Raw genomic sequence first — 21,967 nt, forward strand, 5'->3', positions numbered from 1 at the left:
GACCAGTGAGAAGGCTTTTGTGGACTCAGGGTAAAACATAACAACAGTGAGGCCCTGGCTGGGTAGCTCAGTTGGTCAGAGCGTCCTGCCAAGACCCCAAGGCTGCGGGTTTGATTCCCGGTCAGGGCACATACAAGATTCAACCAATGAATGCACAAATGGGTGGCACAAATGAGTGGAACAACAACTGATGTTTTCTCTCTCTCTCTTTCTCTCTCTCTCCCCCCCCACTCTCCCTTCCTCTCTCTCTCTCTCTAAAAATCAATACATTTTAAAAAGAGACAGGTAACAGTGAAAAGGGTGAGAAGGAGAGAGCTGGCAGAGTGATTCTGTAGCTGTGCTTTTGACAGCTAGGAAGAGCTTACCGACGTTGGGCATTTCCAGTATTTTCTACATTGAACACGGTTGTGACTAATTCTGTCCCTCAGAGGTAAGAGGCTCTCGTGGTTTGGACATCAGCTCTAACATTCTGTCATTTTGGAACACTTTATGGTAACAGCGGAGGGTGATTTTAGACTCCAAGTGACGGACGTCCTAATGGCGTCTCAGTCATGCTGGCATTCTCGGAGCTAGCCCAGCGCTGGGTATATAAATAGAAGCCAGCGGTCACTGGGAAGTATTCCTGGGGCTGAGGTCATCCTCCCCTAATGCTGTCGTGGCAGGCCCCAGGCGAGTATCGGGTGTGCACCTGTGCCCCACAACTAGGTCAAGTCTGGAGAAGGTGATGGCATGGAGGGGGGGCAAGAGCGCTGGCTGGAGAATAACACCCGTGAACAGGGTAAAGCAACCAGGATCAGCCAGTCATGGTAGGTAACCTGCCTTAGGCTTGCACGATGCCCTAGGTATTGCTGGGAGCTCTTTATGTGAATTGCTGCACTCAATCTTCACAATCAAAATTGCATGGTAGCTACTATCTCTATTTTATAGATGAGAACAAAGAGGCACAGACCCTGCCCGCAGCAGCCCAACTTGGAGGTGGAGGGAGGTGGAGGACTCAGGGTCCCGTTCCGGGAGATCTGGGTCCAGAACTCCTGAACTCAGCCACCACGCTTCACTCTCCATCTAGCCCTCAGTGAAGACCTGGGTCATTTAGAACAACACGTAGGTCCCTCTGGTTATTTCCCTTCACAACTCTCAGAGATTGAAATATTCCGTCTACAAGGCAGCATTTACTATGTAATGATCAATCCATCATTTGATCGAGCAATGCCCCCCACACACACGCACAATGCAGTCTCATCAAGGCCGAGTTAGGGTTCCCCAGGTTCTTTTTACAGCCTGCAGGTAACTCTCACAGCACCCAGATCCACCCCTGTGGGCTCTAGATGGGGGCCCACGGCCGAGACACACGGCTCAGACCCTGTCCAGCTCTCTCAGATGCATCCACTTAAAGCCCCACCGAGCGGCATGGGCGTGACTACCGGCATTCCGAACCACAAGTCAGACGTAATGTCAACAACAACAGTAACTGTAGCTACCGTTTATCTGGTGCCATCTGTGTGCCTTCCATTTAACCCCCTCAGCGACCTGTGGTTGAAGTGCCTTGGTGGGTACTGGCTTCCTTCTCTTTCTCAAGGGAAAGAGAGAGCCGTAGAGTTGAAGCTCTTGCCACAGACCCTCAGAGAGAAAGCGTCCGAGTCGGCATTCACACTCGGGACTGCCTGGCTCCAAAGCCCTGCTGCTAACTTCTTGGCCACATTGACGCCTTTGAGGAATCAATTAGCAACATCCTAGGGACAACTCAGTTCAGTAGATATGTATTGATTACCTACTATATGCCCAATATGAAGACTTACAGATGGAATAAGACAGAAATGGTCCCTGCCTCGTAGAATTTAGAGTTCAAAGAGGATAACTACAGAGTTTATTCACTCAACAAATATTTGCCAAGAGTCTGTATGCCAGAGCCAGGCACACTTCCAAGGACGCGGCAGTGACCGGAAAAGACAGAGATGCCCCTCGTCATGTTAGGACCTTCCTTTTTATTTTTATTTTGTGAAAATTATGTATAATATTTTTGAAATCAAACTAGGAAGGTATCACAAAGGAACATTACATTTTAAAACAACAGAGCAAAACATAAAAAGATATTTTATAACAACTTTGCCTCAATCCTTAATTGTTATTATTTGCAACTTAAACTAACCATGATTTTATTTCCAGACCTGAGTAGATGCTTACTTTTTTAAATTTGTTTCAATTACAGTGGACATACAATATTATATTGGCTTCAGGGGCACAACAGAGTGATTAGACATTTATATACTTCACAAAGGGATCGCTCCGGTAAGTCTAGTATCCAGCTGGCACCATCCAGAGTTATAATTGTGCATTTTAGACACAGAGTAGATGAGTTCGAGGGAGGAACCAGAGCCCCACACTTGGTCCCAGCTGGGTTGTGCCTTCCCAGCCCTCCAGGGAGCCATCCGGCTGTCAGTGGGAAGTCCGGCCCTCCAAGGGGACAGTCACCTCCCCAGGCACTTCCCAGAGTCAGGTACCAGGAGGGAGTCAAAGAGGGGCTGGCTGGTTTACAGCGCGGGCCATCGTGAGTGTCACGGAGTTCGCAGAAGTATCCGAAGGAGATGAGTCTCCACTCACTTGCACTTAACGAGGAGCTATGTAGGCAGGCAGCATTCTGTCGTAGGGGAGGGGGAGCAGACAGGATGTTCAAGGGGAGGCTATGATGTTAAATGTCTGCTCCAAAACGTGTGGGAATAAGGGAGGGTTGTGTGTTTTTAATTAAGTGCCCTAGACCTGGAAGGAGAAAGGAAGGGCATGGTTAGAAAATTTCAAATGAACCAACGACGTGTGTGCTGTCCACAGTCTGAGGAGGGGGCGATACCACCACATTGCAGAGCTTGGGGTGTCTGTGCTTGGAGCATCCTTGCGACGGGCACCTGGCCAGGAGGACACGTTTTGTTAGATTCTCCGTTAGAGCATAGGTAGCGAGCACCTTGAATTTATGAGCCCAAGTGACCGTCCCCTTCAGGCGAAGGTTGAGACCTCTGAGGACACCTGGTTGTGGGTGCACCTGGCCAGCACGGCCACCCTCCTGCTGAGGGGCACGCATCCTGAAGCAACATGAAGTTTCCTGTGAGTCGATCATGGAGAAGCAAATTAAAAAGCAGGAGCTTCTGCCATAGGAAACTCAAGCCAGTGCTCTATGATTGGTAGAAGCTGGAAACCAATGTGTTCCAGGCCCACTGCTCCCGCATTTGCAATGGAGAAATGGAGGCCCAGAGAGCTGACATGAACTGCCCAAGGACACACAGTGGGATGCTTCTCCCGGCCCTTTCCTCAGTGCCGTTGTCACGGCGACCACGCTCGAAGCTTCACACTGTCATGACAGGACTGGGGTTCGAGCCTGGAAGCAAGCTGCGTCCACGAGGGCAGATGGAGACATCTCCTCGGTTTCTCTAAAAAGGAAATGAGTCACGACCTTTTAAAGATTCCGAGTACATCAAAGGCAGGTCTTCCAGCCAGGATGTCCCCCGGCACCTAGTTCCTCCCTGAGAACAGCCAGCCCAGAGTCCTGTATAAGGGCGATAGAAGGATAATCACTGTCCTCCAGGAGGGAAGTCCTCACAATAAACCTCTAGAAAATTCCACCATTTAAGACTTCTGCTTTGGAGAAGACGGAGTAGACACACTGTTCTCTGTTTCTTCTGCTAGGTGCAACAAAAACCTCTGCACAATCTAAGTAAAACAGACATAGAAAGGCTCTGAAAGATTGTGAGAAGAAGGCAGCCCGGTGCGGGAACTCGGGATCGGAGGAACGAGGTAGCAGGGATTCCCCTGGGTTTTCTGTTGCTTCCTACGCCCAAGACTTTGGAGCTGAAGAAACTAGCAACCTGCAAACAGCAACAGGTATGGATAAAAACAAAAAAGCCCCAACAAAATGCTACCAAAGCCTGCTCTCTCTCCCCAGAAGATGAGGAAAGGAGCAGCCCACTAGCAAGATACCAAAGGTTTAGACCGCAACTATCTACTCCAGCCAAACAGTGATGGGGGATGGGAATAACCTGTGGTCCAGCCCCACCTGTACCAGCAAAGGCCTAAAGGTGAGAAGCCCGGACTTCCACCTTGGTGAAGCTGTGATGAGTCAGTCCCCCAGCATGCCCACCAGGGTGCTGTCAGAGAAGACCAAGGAAGGAGCCAGGACCCTCATCACCACCGGTCTCAATGGAGACCATGTGGGAGCCTGGATGTCCACCTTTACTGGACAATAAGGCGCCTCCTTTCCCTGGAGGGTGGCATCCTAGTGGAGACTCAAGGCTTTTGACACGGTGCCTTGGTCACAAGGTCATCCCCATCATGGTGTCACGGGGAATACATGGGGAGCTGGGATGCCTACCTCTACCCAGCAGTAAAGAGGAGCCCCCCATCTTGGATACCGAGAAAAGCCAAGTGGGGAACCTGGACTTCTTCCCCCATCCAGCAGTGAGGGACAAGGCAGATCCTCTTTCCTCCCCTGTGTCAGAGAAAGCCAGCTAAAACAGAAGATGGACATAAGATCCAGGGTCTCATGACATGAAAAATGTCCATGTTTCCATCAGAAATGACTCATCATACTAAGAACCAGGAAGATCTAGAACTGAATGAAAAAACGACAATCAATAATCAAATCAATTACATTAGAATTATCCAGTGCAGATTTTAATGCAGCCAGGATAAAAATATTTCAATAAGCAGATATGAACATGCTTCAAACAAATGAATAAATAGAAAGCCTCACCAAAGTGAATTCAAGTACAAAATGATAGAAATCATCCAATCTGAACAACAGAAGAAACAGACACCCGCCCAAAGAAAAACAGGGCCTCAGGGAACTACTATGGGGCCATGATAAAGATCAAACGTTTGTGTCATTGGGGTCCCTACAGGACAGGAGAAAGATGACAAGGATGAAAGCTTACCAGAGAAAGAATGACCATCTCAAGTTTTGCAGCGAATATAAAATATAGATTCAAGGAGCTGAGTGAACCCCAAACAGGGTGATTGTGTATGCACCAAACAACAGAGCTACAAAATCTTTAAAGCAAAAACTAATAGAGTGGAAGGGATACTAGACAAATACACACAGTTGAAGATTCCAATAGCTTTCTCTCAACAACTGATTAAAAAAAAAACTGGATAAAAAAATCAGCAAGGATATAAAACTCAACGACACCATCAGTCAACAGGATCAAATAAGTATTTATAGAGCACTTCACCCAATAACAACAGAATACACATGCGTTCCAAATGTCCATAAAACATATACTCAGACCATATCCAGGGCGTGAAACAAACTTCGACAAATTTAAAGGAATGGAACTTACATGCAGTGTATTCTCTAACCATAGTTGAATGCACCTAGAAATCAGTTACAGCAAAATCTCAAAACCTGTGAAAACTAAACACTAAAATTACATCCTGAATTTCATTCAAGTTAAAAATTTCACTCTGTGAAAGACTATGTCAAAAGTATGAAAAAGTACGCTACACAGTGGGAGAAAATACAGGGTCGAGCACAAATAACGCCCCTTTCTTATTCCAAAATCTTTTATTACAAAATCATAAGCATGTAATTCTGTAACATAATAATATCACACTCAAGCGCACCACATCACATTTTAGGTGAGATGTTCAAATTAAAACTACAGAGTATTGCACCCATGTTATTAGCCTACCAACCACACTCAAGGAGTAACACTCAGGTGTTACTCCTGCCAGACCCTGTGTTTGCAAACCGGATATCCAACAAAGGACTGCCACCTAGAATACAGACAGACCTCTCAAAACTCCACAGTATAAAAGCAAACAATCCAATTAGAAAACGGGCAAGAGACATGACGAGACAGTTCACCGAGGAGGCGCTACAGATGGCCAATAAGCACATCAAAAGATGTTGAACATCATTAGCCATCAGGGAAATGCAAATGAAAGCCACCAGGAGACACACTACACACGCATCGTGCTAAAATAAAAAATATTTATACACCCAATGCCTATGAGGACGCAGAAAAACTGGATCACTCATAACATTGCTGGTGGAAATGGAGCATTACACAGCCACTCAAGAAAAACAGTTTGGCAGTTTCTTAACAAAACTAAAAAGGCACTGATCCTATGACCCAGTGAGCACACTCCTGGGCATTTATCCCAGTTACAGAAAAGTCTTAGGTTCACACCTAGACCTGTACACCAACATCTTTGCTCACAACAGCCGGAAACCGGGGAAGACCCAGATGCCCTTCACCAGGGAAATGATGGAACAGGCGAGCACATCCACATGGAGGGACACCACTCGGGAACAAAAACAAACTTTTGACAGGAGCAGCCACCTGGGTGAGTCTCCAGAGGATCTTTCTGAGTGGAGAACACCGAGCCTAAAACGTCACGTAGTGCAGGATTCTGGTTATATAAGATTCTTGAAATGCAAAACCGTAGGAACTGGGGACAGGTGAATGGTTGATGGGGGTTAGGAAGGGGTGAGGGGGAGGAGGCCAGAGTCAGGATGTAAAGGGGAAAGCTGGGGGAACTTCTGTGTGTGAATCTACAATGATCTCAGAATAAGAATCTTCATTTTATAAAGTAACTACATCATTAAAAAAAACTTCAGCTTCATAGAACTAAAAACAAACTTGTTTAATTTAACCTGGTGAAATCCTAATGAGGCTTTGTACTAACTAACTAACGTTGTACCAACGTGAACTTCCTCATTTAAAAAAAAATGTTCTAGGGTTATGTAAGCTATTCTCCCTGGAGGAAGGTGGGGGGAAGGGCACACGTGATCTTTTTATATTATTTTTGCAACTTCGGGGGAATCTTAAAGTAATTCAAAATATGTTATAATTTTAAAAAACAACACGATATTCTAATTTTCCACCTTCAATCGATCTTGAAAGACCACAGACCAATCTGGGTCCTGGTGTCTGTGCGTCCACACGACCACTGCGTAGCCACACACGCCACCCTGGGAAGTATCGTTCTGCAAAGAGCGTGTTGGTTATAAATCAGAAACCTCAACTCAGGTGTGAAAGACTGACAACTTTCTTCCATTTCTGTGATGCAGCTCCGTCTGTACTGTGAGCTCCCTCCCATTCAGCCCATGCGGTAGCAATAATCTCAGGCAATTGGTCTCCCATCCCTTGCTCCTCTTCCTGGAGGGCTGGCCCAGGTTTTGAACGATGTGTATAGAGCCTGATATCCATGTAGGAGGGAGAGAAAGGGAGAAGCACCCTCTTATCTTCAGGGTCATCTGTCCACACTGCCCTCTTCTGAGGATCCATGATCCCATCATCCCTCAGTCATGGGTTCACAGCAGCTGCTGCTGAGACATCCTTCAGCCCCACCTGCAAGACCTCTTGCATCCAGCGCGGCACACCCACACCATCTGTGTTCATTTCCTGTGGCTGCTGTAACACTTAATACAAAGTGTATTATCTTACGTCTGTAGGTCAGAAGTCTGCAAGGGAGCTCAGAGAGCTGAAATTGAGGTGTTAGCAGGGCTGCGTTCCATGTGGGGGCTCCGGGACAGAATCCACCTTCTTGACTTTTTCCAGCGGCTGCCTGTGTCCCTTGGCTTGTGGCCACATCGCTCCGACCTCTTGCTTGTCACATCTCCTTCTCTGACTCTGACCCTTTGCGTCCCTTTTATAAAGACCCTTGCGACTGCATTAGCTCCACTCAGATATTCCAGATAATCTCCGCATCTCAAGATCCTCTTTCATGTCACAAAATCTCTTTGCCATGTTAGTCAGCACGCACACACTTTCTGAGGATTAGGATGTGGACAGCTTTGGGGGGGGAGCAACTATTCTGCCGACAGTACCACGCTTGGCACTCAGGGCAGTCCCACGCTCACTCACTGAAATGGTTACTATTGCCGTGTCCGCTTGCCACAGCAGGTACAAATCTCATGAAAGCCTGTGTTTCGTTGGAGCCTCCAAGGGACCACCACCCAGCCCTCAATAAACAGTTCCCATTTTCTCCACCTGGGCTGAGAGCAAGTAGGCAAATAAAAAGTACCTATGGGCCCAAAGATGGTAGAAGTCAGCCTGAAGGAGGGGTCGTAGGTCTGTGTTATGGACTGAACATGTCCCCCCAAACTCACATGTTAAACCCCTAACCCCCAATGTGATAATATTTGGTGATAGGGCCTTTCAGAAGTAATTAGGTTTAGATATAGTCATCAGGGTAGGTCCCTCAGGACGCAATTAGTGCCCTTGTAGAGAAAGAGGACGAGATGATGCTCCCCAAACCATGTGTACACAAAGAAGAGGTCAGGTATGCACACAGTGTCTACGAGCCAAAGGAAGAGTTTTTAGAATATGCCCTACCTTGCTAGCACCTTGATTTTGGATCTCCAAGCCCCTAGCACTGTAAGAAATAAATGTCTGTTGTTTAAGACATCCAGTCTGTGGTATTTTGTTATGACAGCCAGAGCAGGCTACAGCAGCCTGAGCCTGGAATGAGGCTGACATGCTCAAGTGAAGGCAGTGGTAGTTGGGGTGCAAAGACCAGAACAAAGGGCAGTTGGAATCCTAGGAGAAGTGCCCCCAAGGGGGAGGATGCAGTCGAGCCAAACATTTCCAGAGGCAGAGAGAGGCAGAAGCATCTTTCCAGAAAACACCTTTTCATGGAAACTATGAAAGGCATTCCCCTCAATTATCATTTATAACTACCGAATTATGCATGTTTCCATTCTTTCATCCATTCCTTTAGCAAACATTGACTCACCATCTATATTTTGTCAGCCTTCTACAGCTGTGTAAGAAATTACCATAAACTGAGCATCATAACACAACACCAGTTCCTTACTGCACAGTTTGTAGACTGGAAGTCTGGGCATGGTGCAACTGGATTTTCTGCTCACTGGGCGAAATCAAGCTGTCAGCCGGGAGTGCTGTCCAGGTCTGGGTGGCAGGGTATTCCTCCGAGCTCTGTGGTTACTGGCAGGATTCAGTTCCTTATGGTTGTACAGCAGTGGTCCCCGCTGTCTTGTCAACTGTCCGTCCACCAGGAACTGCTCTCAGCTTCTAGAGCCGGCTCTCAGGTCCCGGCCACGTGAACCCTCCATCTCAGCAACAGAGAACCTCCTTTGTGTACAATCTTTCTCACCTTCTTTTTTTTTTAAGATTTTTATTTATTTATTTATTTATTTATTTATTTATTTATTTATTTTTAGAGAGGGACAGGAGAGAGAAAGAGAGAGAGAAACTTCAATGTGCGGTTGCTGGGGGTCATGGCCTGCAACCCAGGCATGTGCCCTGACTGGGAATCGAACCTGCAACACTTTGGTTCACAGCCCTCACTCAATCCACTGACCTATGCCAGCCAGGGCAAAATCTTTCTCACTTTCTAAATGTCTCTGACTCCTTTTTCAACCATCCAAAGACATTTTCCTACTTATCAAGGGCTTATACAATGAGATCAGGCATATCTAGATAATCTTCATGATCTCCAGATTTTAAGATCCGCTGATTTGAGACTTTACATGGGCAAAATACTTTTACAGCAGTACCTCAGACAGTGTTTGAATAACCAGGTGCTGGAATCTTGGGGGCCACCTTAGAATTCTCCCTACCCCATATTCATATTAGGGGAGGAATGGGGACACAGAGATGACAAGCAAGATACCCATCAACAAAGACCTTCAGTCAAGTGGATGCGAGAAATCGAAGGGAGTGACTGGATTGCAGGGCAGTAACTGCTCATTCAGGGATCGAGCAATACTCTGTAGGACTTCAGAGGAGGAGGGATTAACTCTCTTGGAAAGAGCGGAGGGAGGCTCCCCAGAGGAAAGGGCATTTGATCCGAGTCCTGAAGCACAGAGGAAGGAGGGATGTACAGGGTACATCGTTTACAAACAAGGACCATAGCAAATTGAGGGAGTGACAGGTAATGCAGGGCTACTGGAATACAGAGGACAAGGTCAGAAGAGGCTGGAGGAGTTGGCTGGAACCTGTTTGTGCAAAACGACCCGTGCCACCCTAAAGAAACGGGAAGTGACGAAAGATTGGAAACAGGGAAATGACAGAGCACAATCTGTGTGTGTGTTTACTTATTATCTAGATCGGACATAAGCTCTGTGTCCCGGGCCCTAGAACAATGTGTGGGAAAAAGTGGACAATTGTTTTAATTTAATATGGACACACTTACATGTACAGCAGAACATTCACAGTGATTTTTTTTGGGGGGGGTGAGTAAAACTGAGTGCTTTCTACCTATCTTATATATTTTATTTTTGCTTATGTATTCCCTCAATAGATATATATATATTTATTTAAATATTTTATTTACTTTTATTTTTAGAGAGGGAAGGGAGGGAGAAAGAGAGAGAGAGAAACATCAATGTCCAGTTGCTGGGGGTCATGGCCTGCAACCCAGGCATGTACCCTGACTGGGAATCGAACCTGCAACACTTTGGTTCGCAGCCCGTGCTCAATCCACTGAGTTACACCAGCCAGGGCAATATATTTTACGTATATAAATTTTTAGAATTGTCAACATGAATATGTATCATTTTCACATAATAAGTGATAATAGTAGGTGGCATTTACTGAGCACTCCCAGTGGGTCAAGAACAAAGCTCAGGGCTTTACATGAATCAACTCAACATCCCTGGGAGACAGGTATTACGTTACACCCATTTAGTATTCAGAGATCAGGACAGTCGAGTTTGGAGAAGTGAAGTGAGTGCAAGAGCTGGATGCCCTGGCTGGCGTAGCTCAGTGGATTGAGCGTGGGCTGGGAACCAAAGTGTCCCAGGTTCGATTCCCAGCCAGGGTACATGCCTGGGTTGCAGGCCATAACCCCCAGCAACCACACATTGATGTTTCTCTCTCTCTCTCTTTCCCTTCCCTCTCTAAAAATAATTAAATAAAATCTTAAAAAAAAAAAAAAGAGCTGGAATTCAAACTCCAGTGCCTCTCTGCTACAGCTTCCGAATGACTAACTGGATTAATGTATACATCATGGCACATACGAGGTCTATCTGGGAAAAGTCCAGTCATTGTTAATATGATAAGAACAGTTTGCATGACGTTGAGGTAACCTGGCAGCCAAGGAGAGTGGCCTGGAACGCACATGTGTGAACAATGATGACTTCACTGCACTAGTCAGTGGGGGTGGTAGAAGCTATCGAGTGAGCATGTGTACTGTGTGGCCGTCACATTCAAAATGCCCGAGTGAGCACAGCAATGAATCTGCATCAGATTTTGTGTCAAGCTCGAACATTCCTCCCTGGAAACTATTCAGATGATCCAGAAGGCCGCAGCCATGGGAAACTGCTGATTGGCAGCTTTATTACAACAACGCACCCACTCACACATCATGTCTCCTGCAGAGTTTTTTGGCGAAACACCAAATCTCTCAGGTGACTCAGCCCCACGACAGCCCAGATTTGGTGCCCTGCGACTTCTGGCTTTTCCCAAAACTAAAATCACCCTTGAAAGAGAAGAGATTTCAGACTGTTGCTGAGATTTAGGAAAATACAATGGGGCAGCTGATGGTGACTGGGAAAACTGTGTGAGGTCCCAGGGTGCCTAATATGAAGGGGACTGAGGTGTCATTGTCCTATGTACAATGTTTCTTGTATCTTGTATCTTCTTCAATAAATGATTCTATTTTTCATATTACATGGCTGGATACCTTCTGGATAGACCTCATATATATAAGCTCATTATAAAGAATAAGGAGGCACATTCCTTATGTGCATATTAGGGCTCACAAAATCTTCTGAAGGGAGCCAACAGACATTATCATCCTGCTTTAAAGGCAGATTTGTGGGTCCATATGACCATGTCTTGCCATTCATCTCCCATCACACCTTTGTAACAGGAGCATCCTGTCCCTTTCTCACAATACTTGGCTGGACAGACCCTTCTCAGGTCTTCCGTGCAATGATTGAAGGCACTCTCTGTTTCTCTCCGACAGGCTTGAGTCTTTGTCATTGATAAGCAAATCTGCAGGGGAATTCATCTAAGCCAGATGTTGGGAGACTCGGGTTGGAGTGTTGGCACTGCCACACACTGAGAACCTCAGTTTCCCCGTCTGTAAATGAGCTACTTGGAGTAACAGGTGCCTAAGGACCAACGTAATGCTCTTGCTTCTCATGCTGGGAATGCAGGCAAGGCTGACTGCCTGCACATTTCCTCACCAAACATGAGTCCTTGTTCCTTAAATACAAAATCCTTGACCCCGGGAAATGTGGCTGTAAGCTAAAATTGTTCTAGGGAAATAGAAGATGTATATACACTTGAACAGCATTACCGCCCTCTTACTGGAAGAGCCCTAACAAGAAAGGCACTTCATTCATTCACTCAGTCTCATTCATTCAGCAATCACTTAGTGTGCACCTGTGACCCACCAGGCAGGTTTCAGCCTGGGCGTAGAGCAGTAAACCACACAAAGTGCCTGCCCGCAGGAACCTTGTATAACAGTGGGGAGACAAGCAAATACATTAAGATATGTTTACAGTTTACGATTGTAAAAAAGACTTTGTTGGACGATCATTCTCCAGGGTTCTGTAAAAAGGAGGTTCAGTGTGTAAGAGTGAGCATGTTCCGTCCCCTTTTGGTATAATAGCAAGTGGTGAAAAATGGGCATAAAAATAGCACTGGCCTTGACGTTACAAGACGTGGGATCCGAATGTAGCCTGTGAAACTGAAGTTCTTACTAGAACCTTTACAAGCTTCACACACCTCCTTTGTACAAGGGGAATGATAGTACCCACTTTGTTTCCCTTTCAGGGATGATGCAAGGGTCAGACAAGAGCAGGAAATCAAATAAGTACTAAACTCTGAGCTTTCCCCATTCTGTAAATGTTCAGTTCTGCACTCCAAGTCACTTCCAGCTGCTGCTAAGTCAAGCTCCTGCTATAAATTTAAAAGCATCAAGTCCTAGCTCTGCCCCTACCAATGCCAAGGGACTTCATCTCAAGGCGTGAGACATTTATATCAGACCACAGGGCGGGGAGGCACAGACCTGGAAGGAAACAGCATGTCTAGCGTGTTTCCTTCTAACCCTCCCACTCGTGGGTATTTGGTACAGACATCTGAGTGTGCCCAAAGGTCACACTCTGTCTCACCTTGTTATTGGCAGTGTCTGGTCCATGCCACAGTTTGCAAATCGATTATTTAATAGTTGTCACTTCTCTTGAGCCTTGTGATGGGAAAATTAAATAAATGAACACGTGGGAGGATATATACCAAAATTATCACCAGTAGCTGGTTGGACTGCTGGTAACTGGTTTCCTTTTCTTGATTGTTTCTCTGTATGTTGTGGTTTCTCTTCTTCTTCTTTTTTTTTTTTTTCATTCATTTAAAAAGTTCTTAGCTAGGATGCACGTGCCAGTATCGGACAGGTGGAAGGGGGGACCCTGCAATTTGAATGTCACTTCCAAATCGGTGCTGTGCCTGCCATGACTGCTTTCAGTTTACAGCCACTACACGAGGGGCTCCTCCATGGTGATGCTGCTTCTGTTTTTGTTTTCATTTCTTCTGCTCCTGCCATTTCTAGCTTTTCAAGACTTCCTAGCTAGGCCCCATTCTCACCAAATTATACACAGAAGCTGCTCTCTCCTTCCCAGGCCTCTGTAAAGCACCGTAATGGACTCTTGGCCTTTGCTGGTTCTGAAGTCACCAAACAAAGATTTGAAACCAGGTTCTACTAGTTTTTGGCTGAGTGACTTCGGAGAAGTTTCTTCACATCAATGAACTGCAGTCATCTGGAAAATGGGTAGAAACAAGGCCAGAGGGTAAGCAGTTCAAGGATTTCACCAGGTAGCACATCTGAGGGGCTGGCACTGTGCCCAGTACCTGGTAGAGCCTCGAAACATGATCACTGTTAATGAAAATAGTCTCAGGAAGCACCTGAGGCTGCTCTAGGCCAGAGCTCGGGTTGTCAGCAAAAGGTGGAATTCACAATCAGTAAGAACTCCGACCCTGGGCTCCAGTGGACCGGGTTTCCTCCACTTGCCTTGAGCACGTGACTATGTTTCTCTGAGCCTTGGTTCCCTTGCCTGCAGAATGGGTCTAATAATATAGCAGATATAGAGACTGGTTTTTCAAAATGTGACCTGGCACCCTGGAAAGCCCCAAGACTCTTCCAGTGAGTCCTGAATGTCAAAAACAGAAACAAAACTATTTTCATCAGGGTGCTACAATGTTACCGGCCTTTCCACTCTCATCCTCTCGCGACTACACGACCGTTTCCCACAGGCCACGTGGCGTGTAATGGTGGTGCCACTGTTCTAATGGCGAATGGAACATGTGTTTGTAAATTCCTATGTTTCAGTTTTTCTCCAATTTAATATCTAATATAGCTAATTAGTACATATTTATATTTCTTATATACATATATCTACATATTTCTCTCACAGAAACAAAAGTTATTTGGGGTCCTCAATAACATTAGAGCTTAAAGGAGACCTGAGACCAAAAACAAACCATAAACACCCTTTAAGAATCACTGACTCATAGGACTGTTGAAAAGATTAAGTAGCAACCAGCACATGCATAGAAAGCACTCCATAAACATTACTCTTATAATGATTGATTCCAAAGCTCTTGAATCATATCAGATAAGAAGGGCCTGCCTACTCCGCCTACACAAGAAGCAAACTGGAATCAAGGCACTTCACATAAAAGTCACCCTCCTTTTACATCCTGCTGCTTGTTTATATGATGAAAGTTCAGTCCATATAAACTTTGACCAATTTAATGACACCGCTGCCCATCAGAAACCCCGACGACGTCCATGAGATCCAGATACCCAGAAGACATGGGAAGCCTGGAGAAAATCCAGAGGGGTTAGCCTGCTTCGCTGCACCCGGACCCTTCCCACCCTATGTATCAATCTCTTATCCAGCCAGAAGCAGGCGCTCATGGGGTGGGGTGAAGGAACCTTGGCTTACAGGACACCCTCCTAAGTGACTGACCACAAAAGGGGATGCGGCCTCAAAATGGGAATCGCTTCCTGGAGGGACCAGCGTTTCCATGGACATAAACTGAGAACTACACTTATTTTAAAAGGACCAGGAAACTGGTGCAATGAGCTGGATCGAAAGTAAAAGGGTAAGAGTGAGACATGGAACACTTCAAGAGTGAGCAAAATAAAATAAAAAAAAATTAAAGATGGGGGCAATCTTTTTTTTTCCTTTTACTCTCCTGGCAGGCCCTTGAAGGAAGGGGGAGGAGGGAGCCAGCATCGCTCAATTCTGATGTTGATGGCACGTAGATGAGGCTCGTAAACAAGCGGTATCAAATACGTTTAAGAAAGATGTGAAGCGAAGCCATCTGGAATACAGTCATCGAGGAAGTGCTCACCAGGATCCTTTAAACCTGGGCGTTCGCCTCAGGTATGCTAGTGCCACGCAAGAGACCCCCTGCGAGTCCAGGTCCTTGCTTTATGCGTTGTGGGGGGGAGGGGGACAGATTCTGCATCAGCAACAACTGAGCAAGCAGGTGCAGGCCAATAAGATAGTTTTGCATATGAGCCAATTGTATTTTGATTGTAAAAATCTCCTGGGGACCCAAGGGGTTATGTTCGAGAAAATGGGCCCTAGGGGAGATCCTAGAGGGAAAAACAAAAACAAAAACCTTTTAGCTACTTTCTTCTTTCATCCTAGGAAACGAAAATAAAAAAAGCCAAAAAGTAACCCAGCGCGCTGGCCACGCAGTCAGCTCCCAAAGCCAGCTGTCCCCACCCCAGTCGCGGTCCTCGCCTCCCACCACTCCGCCACACACAGCCACCTGTTGCTGCCCTCGCGCCCAGAGCTGAGTCGCAAACCGCCGCTAGAGTTCGTTCTAATTCCCCGGAGCAGAGGCTGGCCAAGAAGCTCCGACGCTCCGCGCCGGCTCCTCCTCAGGGCGGGCAAGCAGAGACGCCGCAAAGCCTCCGGGTTCCAGGTTTCTTTTGTTTTCTCTCTGCGCTCCGAGCGTCAAAAGCAGACCCCGGCCAGTCTCCCCTCGCCCTAGGCTTGGCGACTGCGAGCTCGCTCTCAGCTCTCGCCCGGGAGGTGCCGAAGCATCGAGATGCCCACGGAGGGAAAACCGGTCCATCCGGGCAGCGCCGACAGGTTGCCCCGCAAGATTCAATCCGAAAGCGTCCCCGGGATCCCGAATCCCTTAGAGGTCCTTAACCCAGCACTGTGGCAGGAGCGCCGCGCCCAAAATGCAAATTCAAGTTCCCGAGGCCGCGGGCGATGGGCAGCTTGATCCCAGCCCGGCAGTGCTCTAAAATGCCCGAGAGGAGCCAGGGGGCGGCGACGGTAAGAGATGTTCTCCCGCCGGGAAAGCCGGAGGAGTCCTAAGTCTGAAAGGGAACCGCCTCGTTTCCGAGGGACTTCACCGCCAGCGCCGCAGGGGTGTGCATTTCTCAGAGTCAGAATCCCAGCAAACGCCAGCCCTCCAAGAGTTGAAGTCAGCACCCGGGGCGCCTGTTTGTTTATTGGCTCTTATGGAAAAAAGTTTGAGAATCTTTTACCAACCTCCGACCTAGCGCAAGAGGAAATCTCGGAATCTCCCCAGCAAAAGTCACCTAATTTTAAGTCGTTATATAACTGGGAGCTTTTTTTTTTTTTTTTTCTTAGCCTCCTTACCCCAAGCCCTCTCATTGCTATTCCAGGAGGAAAATGTTTCTCGCTTTAAAAACATTTTTTTTTTTTAGTGGTTGTTATTATTTCCCCGAGCCCAAAGACGAGAGAAGGCGCAGGCAGTGCCCTCCGCGCTCCGCGGCCCCACCCGCGCGCTGCCCCTAGCGCTGCGGAAGAGGCGCGGGGTCCCGGGATCTCCGAGTGCCGCAGCGCAGGGCGAGCGGCCGCGCCCCGCGGTCCCTCGGTCCGCCACTCCACGTGGTCAGGATCAACAGTTTGTCGAGCTCATCAGTGACACCTTGAACTTTTCATAAAGAAAATGGGTATTGCACCGAGAGGGTTCGGCCGCTGCGCCAGGTCCTGCTTAATATTCAATGATCTCGCTCGCACCTCCCCCTCCTCCCCTCGCAGAAATTCCATCGACTCCGTTACTGGGCTCGGACTTTTAAGTTAATTTACTGCCCCCCGCCCCCCACCTTGGCTAGGAACCAGCGCCTTTAGGTCTAGCGTCCCCCAGACCCCAGCTTCCGCCTGAAAATGACATTTCGCCGGCGTCTCGGGAGGGGGCTGAATTTCACTTTGTAACTTTCTGCGGAACCCGAGCCCGGGTGGCAGCTCGGGTGGTGGTATCGTATGCAAATACGCATGCTGACGTTACAGATCATGTGGGTTTTGGCGTAGATTCCCCACTGATCGAGACATTTTTTTCCCCTTTTTTTTTTGCCTTCTTTTTTTTTTTTTTCTTTTTAAAATTTTGACCACTGTTCTCCGTACGAGGGCTTTTTCTGTCTGTCTGTCCGGCGGGCTGGCTTTCCCCCTCTTTCCCACGGAGCCCGCGCCGGGCGCCCGGTGGAGAGTGGGGAGTGGGTGGGGGCAGCCAGCAGAGTTCCATTTTGGAACGCCCGTGCCGCGTCTCCGCGTTCCCAGCCCGGGTCCCCGCGTTCCCAACCCCGGCGCAGGTAAGAAACTTCGCCTCGGCGCCCTGCAGCCCCCGCCCCGCGCCGCCAGCCCCGAGCCCCGCACGCCCGGCGTCGGCCACTCCAGCCCAACTTTCCCACCGCCACCGTCGCCGCCGCGGCTCCCGAAAATGTGTTGTTAATGGGACTTGGCCGGGTCTGTGATCGGAAGGGGGGGTGCGGGAAGGGGGGGTGCGGGCTCTTTTTGCGGGTGGGAGGAAATCAGAAGATCCGGGGTGGGGGAGAGATTTTTTTAAAGAGTTTTGATTACAAGTTTGGATAAATGGGAGCCAGCCCGAGAGGAGGAGGAGGAGGAAAAACATGTCTACGTTTCCCTATGTCGACATAAGCCACAAAAAAATATGGCGTCCGCTTTCGACAGGGCGTTACGTAGACCCGACTCTGTTTTTATTTATTTATTTCGTGGCCGGCTCCCTCCCTTCTTGGCCCAGCCGCGGCGCTTTGTGCAAACGGGGCAGGTCCCGCGGGGACTCCAGCGGGACGTGGCCCCGTCTCGGCGGGTTTGGGCAGGCGGGGGGCTGCGTGTGTCGCTCCCCTCCCTCCCCCCGCTCTCCCCTCTTCTCCCCTCGCCTGGTGACGATTCGCCGTAATGTGGTGGCAGGAAGCATGACGCCGTGGGTTGAGGCTGCCTCTCCTCTTCTCTCGTCTCTCCTGGTGGCTGCAAGCTGCGGGCGCGCGGCGCGGGCGGGCGCCGGAGCTACCTGCCGCGGGCAGGGCCAGAGCGCGGCGCTGTCCCCACGCCCCGCTCAGGTGCTGGGGCACCCGCGTGGGTAGAGGCTGTGGGGGACCGCGGGGTTCCCAGCCTGACCGTCCGCCGCAGGCTGACCCACGCCCGCAGCTCGCCTCTGCCAGCCCCAGCCCACGTTCGTCCCCGGAACGGCAGCTGGCGCTCTGCGTCTGCCCCACGAGAGGTTAATCTTTGTTGGTGTGGCAGCTTCTTTGTGGCTTCCCCAGGACTTGATAGACTCGCCTTTGCAAACTTGCCCTTTCCCCAGCCGCTGTGCAGGAGGCTGCGGAGACGGAGATGAGCGGAAAGTTGGAAACCAGCGAGCATCATAGAACGGTTTCCTTGGCCTCGTAGTTGTGCAGTGCTTGGAGGCAGAGGAGGAGCGAGGAGGGTGGTTTGTTAGTCTGGGGAGAAAAGTTGGGGGAAGCCAAGTTGTGATTTGCTCAGGCTTCCACCTGATGGATGGGCTGCCAAGCCAGTGGGGGTCTCTGCCTTCAGCTGTTTCACGCTGGCCTTTTGTTTGTCCGGAGGTGTGGAGGAGGGAGGGAGGGAGGGAAGGAAATCGTGACTTTCTCTGGACCCCTCCCATTTGAAAGAGTCGCTGCTGAGTTTGGGCCCCAGGACAACTAAGTCTTTTCAGGCCTGAGAGTTCTTCCCCCACCTCCTCTCTGATCCCCTTCTCTACCCAAGTTAGCATCTCCCAGGTCTGAGTCAGGCCCTGTTGGGCAGGATTTGGGGGGCAACAGTCCCTCTCCTTCACCCCTTGGTTCACTCAGACCGCCCACAATTACCCTCTGAAAACACACACAGGTAGACACACACCTACACTCTCACGGCTTTATAGAGAGCAGACGTTAATGCCTGTTGAAGCGACGGGGGCGAGGTCCTGAGAGCTCTTCAAGGTTTCAAACAGTGACTGACTTTCTATCTGCGAGGGCTCTGAGTTTAAACAGTTCAGTCCCAGGGCAGTAATGTCAAAAAGCATTTGGATGACAACCAAGTGGAATAAATAGCTTGTAAAATGGCATGTTTTATAGTGAAAATAAATTAATGGAGCTGTCAAGTGCGTGAACGGGTCTAACATAAAAGCTTGATTTAAGTTTAAAGGGAAAGTTCTATAGCGCGGTAGACACGTCTTCTTTTAAGGCCAAAAGGGGCAAATTCTACAAGCAAGATTGAAATGTGTCACTGACAATAACTAGACCCGTGAACTGTGGGAATACCGTGGCTGTTTAAAAGCTCTGCTCCTGGATTGTTCTCTTGGGCACGGTATCTTATGGCCAAGTTCGATGTCAACTAAGGATCCACGTGAAGTTAACAGCTTGCTCTTAAGGGGAAAATTCGGCGGCCGAGGTTTTAAGGTAAATCACACACAGTGAGTTTTCCCTTGACCTTGTCAGCAGTTCGGAAACTGTGAACTTTAATTGAAACGACTCATAAGGAAACCAATTTGACCCTGGGCTAATTGACATAAGCAAGAGTTAAGTGCCGACAGCCTATTGCTAATCACAAAAACCTCACCAGATTTCTAAATAAAGGCCCCCAAACACTTCTAGCATTAAACAGTGAAATAAGTGGGAGCTTTACGTTCCTTTAAGGAAGACTAATAAAAAATAAGTAAGATCATTGTTTTTCAACTCACTTATTCCAGTTCAGAGTCACGGGGGGGGGGGGGGGGGGGCCGTAGCCTGTCCCGGCAGCTCAGGGCACAAGGCTCGAAGTCATCCCTTCGTCCTGGGGTCCCCCTGCACTCCCTCAGACTGGTACAAAGTGGACCCACCAATTCAGCTCACATGCTCGTCTTTGGGGTGTGGGAGAAACCCCAACAGACATGGGGAGAGCATGCAGACTCCACACAGACTGTGGCCCGGGCTGGGAATCGATTTTTCTTTTCCCCTCACCAATGTTACAATGAAATGACATCATTCAAGCACCTGCTGTATGTTAAGTAACACCCACGTAAAGGAAAAGACTAAAATGATGTAGCTGTTTGGTGGCACTCAAGAAGGGTATGCTCCCTGACACAAATGCAGTCTATCTTGACAGGCCCCATAGGGCTGAAAGGTGACTCTACCCCAAGTGTCTCATTCACGTCAGGGCCACGTGGTTCGGTGGGATGCCGCACATTTGACAAGAAAAACTATGACAGTGTTTGATGACAGTTGCCAGCACTTACAGGTTCAGCACGCCAGGCACAACGCTATGTATTTTGCATGCTTTGTCATCCCTTTCTCACCATAACCCTGCGAGATTAGTACCGTTGTCCTCACTTTACCGCTGGAGAAATGGAGGCTCAAAGAGGTGAAGAAAGTTGCCCGGCGCTGCACAGCAAAAAGCGAAGTCAGTGCTCGAAGCCTGGCCTTGCTTTTTAGCGTTAAACCCTCCATTACAGCAGCTCCCTGGATATGGGAAGACCTAGCCGGAATGAAAAGGAGAGGGTTAGGCACAGGCAGGAGAGAGAGGGCAGTGACCTCTGCCCTGTGGTCTGAACTCACAGGGATCTTCCTGCAATTCCTTCCTTTCTTCATGTAGTTAGCAACTAAGTGTTGATTCCTTTGTCCCTTCAGCAGCTACAATCTCCATCACATTAGTGAGAGCCTGCAGTCCTCAAGCACTTCTGTATGCCAGGAGCCAGTCTAAGGATGACGAAACTCTTTCATCTAGGCGACAATTCTGTGAGCTAAGTACGCTCATTGTGTCCTTTCCGTAGATGAGGAGGCCCAGACACAGAGAGGGTCTCTAACCTAGGGCCCGAGACCAAACAGCTAGGAAGCAGAGTGCTCCACGCTCCAGCGCAGAGCGCGGCTCCAGACACTATGGGAGTGCTGGTGAGACGGGGGCCCCCTTTCCCTTCAGGAACTCCAGCAGACTGGCAGGGAGACAGACACGCATTAGGCTGCATGGAGCAGGGTTAGGCAGGTGCTGCAGCTGAGAAAAGCGACTGCGGGGGAGCACAGTAAAGGGCGCGATTGTTCGTCTCTGAGGGAAAGAGCCGTGGAGGGTGGTATCCTAGGGTGGGTAGCATCCAAACTGACCCACGAATGAGGAGGAATAAAGTCTGGAGCTGTATCAGACATCACTGCATTCAGCTGCTAGCAAGAGAAACCCTGATACCGGTGACTTCGCCAGGTGGGGGCTCATTTGTGTCAGACCAGAAGGGCGTGTGGGACAATGCCTGCGCTGTACCAGTGGGAACCTAGACTCTGCCTTTCTCCTCCGCCATCCTTAGGGTATGGACCATCGGCCCCAGGTCTATGGTCTCCTGGTGGGAAGGTGGCTGCTGCATCTCCAGGCCGCACATCTGCATTCCAGGAAAGAGAAAGTAGGATGAGGGAGGCACAAAGAGTGTTTACCTGGCATGGCTTCACTGTTCCCTCTAGGAAGGAACGCGTTTCTGAGGGATTTCTGTCCTCAGCTCATTGACCACAGCTCAGCTCATTGCCTCCCAAGCCGACCAGGGAGGGGACATTGATTATTTTTAGTTAGGCACTTTGCTGCTGTGAACAAATAGTGAAGGAACAGCTGTTGAGTTGGCAGATGAAGTGTGTGCAGCCCAAGATAAGAAGAGAAAGGAAGGTATTCAAAATGAAAACCGCATCGTGGGAACTGCTGTGTGTATCCTGTGAGGTGGAGAAAGGGCTCGGGGAAGTTGTCAAAGAAATGACATCAGATTCGGGGGCA

At 48.7% G+C, this 21,967-nt stretch overlaps 1 protein-coding gene and 1 long non-coding RNA gene across 2 annotated transcripts in view; one reads left to right on the top strand and one right to left on the bottom strand.

The window, feature by feature from the left end:
- Window positions 1-6,802: 6,802 nt before the first annotated feature.
- On the bottom strand, window positions 6,803-16,878 carry LOC118501782. The gene is made up of 2 exons (XR_004904436.1): window positions 15,741-16,878; window positions 6,803-7,400 (listed from the first exon to the last, which is right to left on the bottom strand). It is a non-coding gene; the product is annotated as an uncharacterized LOC118501782 (long non-coding RNA).
- A 143-nt stretch (window positions 16,879-17,021) lies between these two features.
- The window catches only part of ZHX2 (zinc fingers and homeoboxes 2), a 133,677-nt gene continuing 128,731 nt past the window's right edge, over window positions 17,022-21,967 (top strand). The window contains exon 1 of the mRNA XM_028533953.2: window positions 17,022-17,541. The gene's annotated coding sequence lies outside the window, so the exon portion shown is untranslated. The remainder of the gene's footprint in view (window positions 17,542-21,967) is intronic.

Source organism: Phyllostomus discolor, chromosome 7 (assembly GCF_004126475.2).
Source record: "Phyllostomus discolor isolate MPI-MPIP mPhyDis1 chromosome 7, mPhyDis1.pri.v3, whole genome shotgun sequence".
Lineage (NCBI taxonomy): Eukaryota > Metazoa > Chordata > Mammalia > Chiroptera > Phyllostomidae > Phyllostomus > Phyllostomus discolor.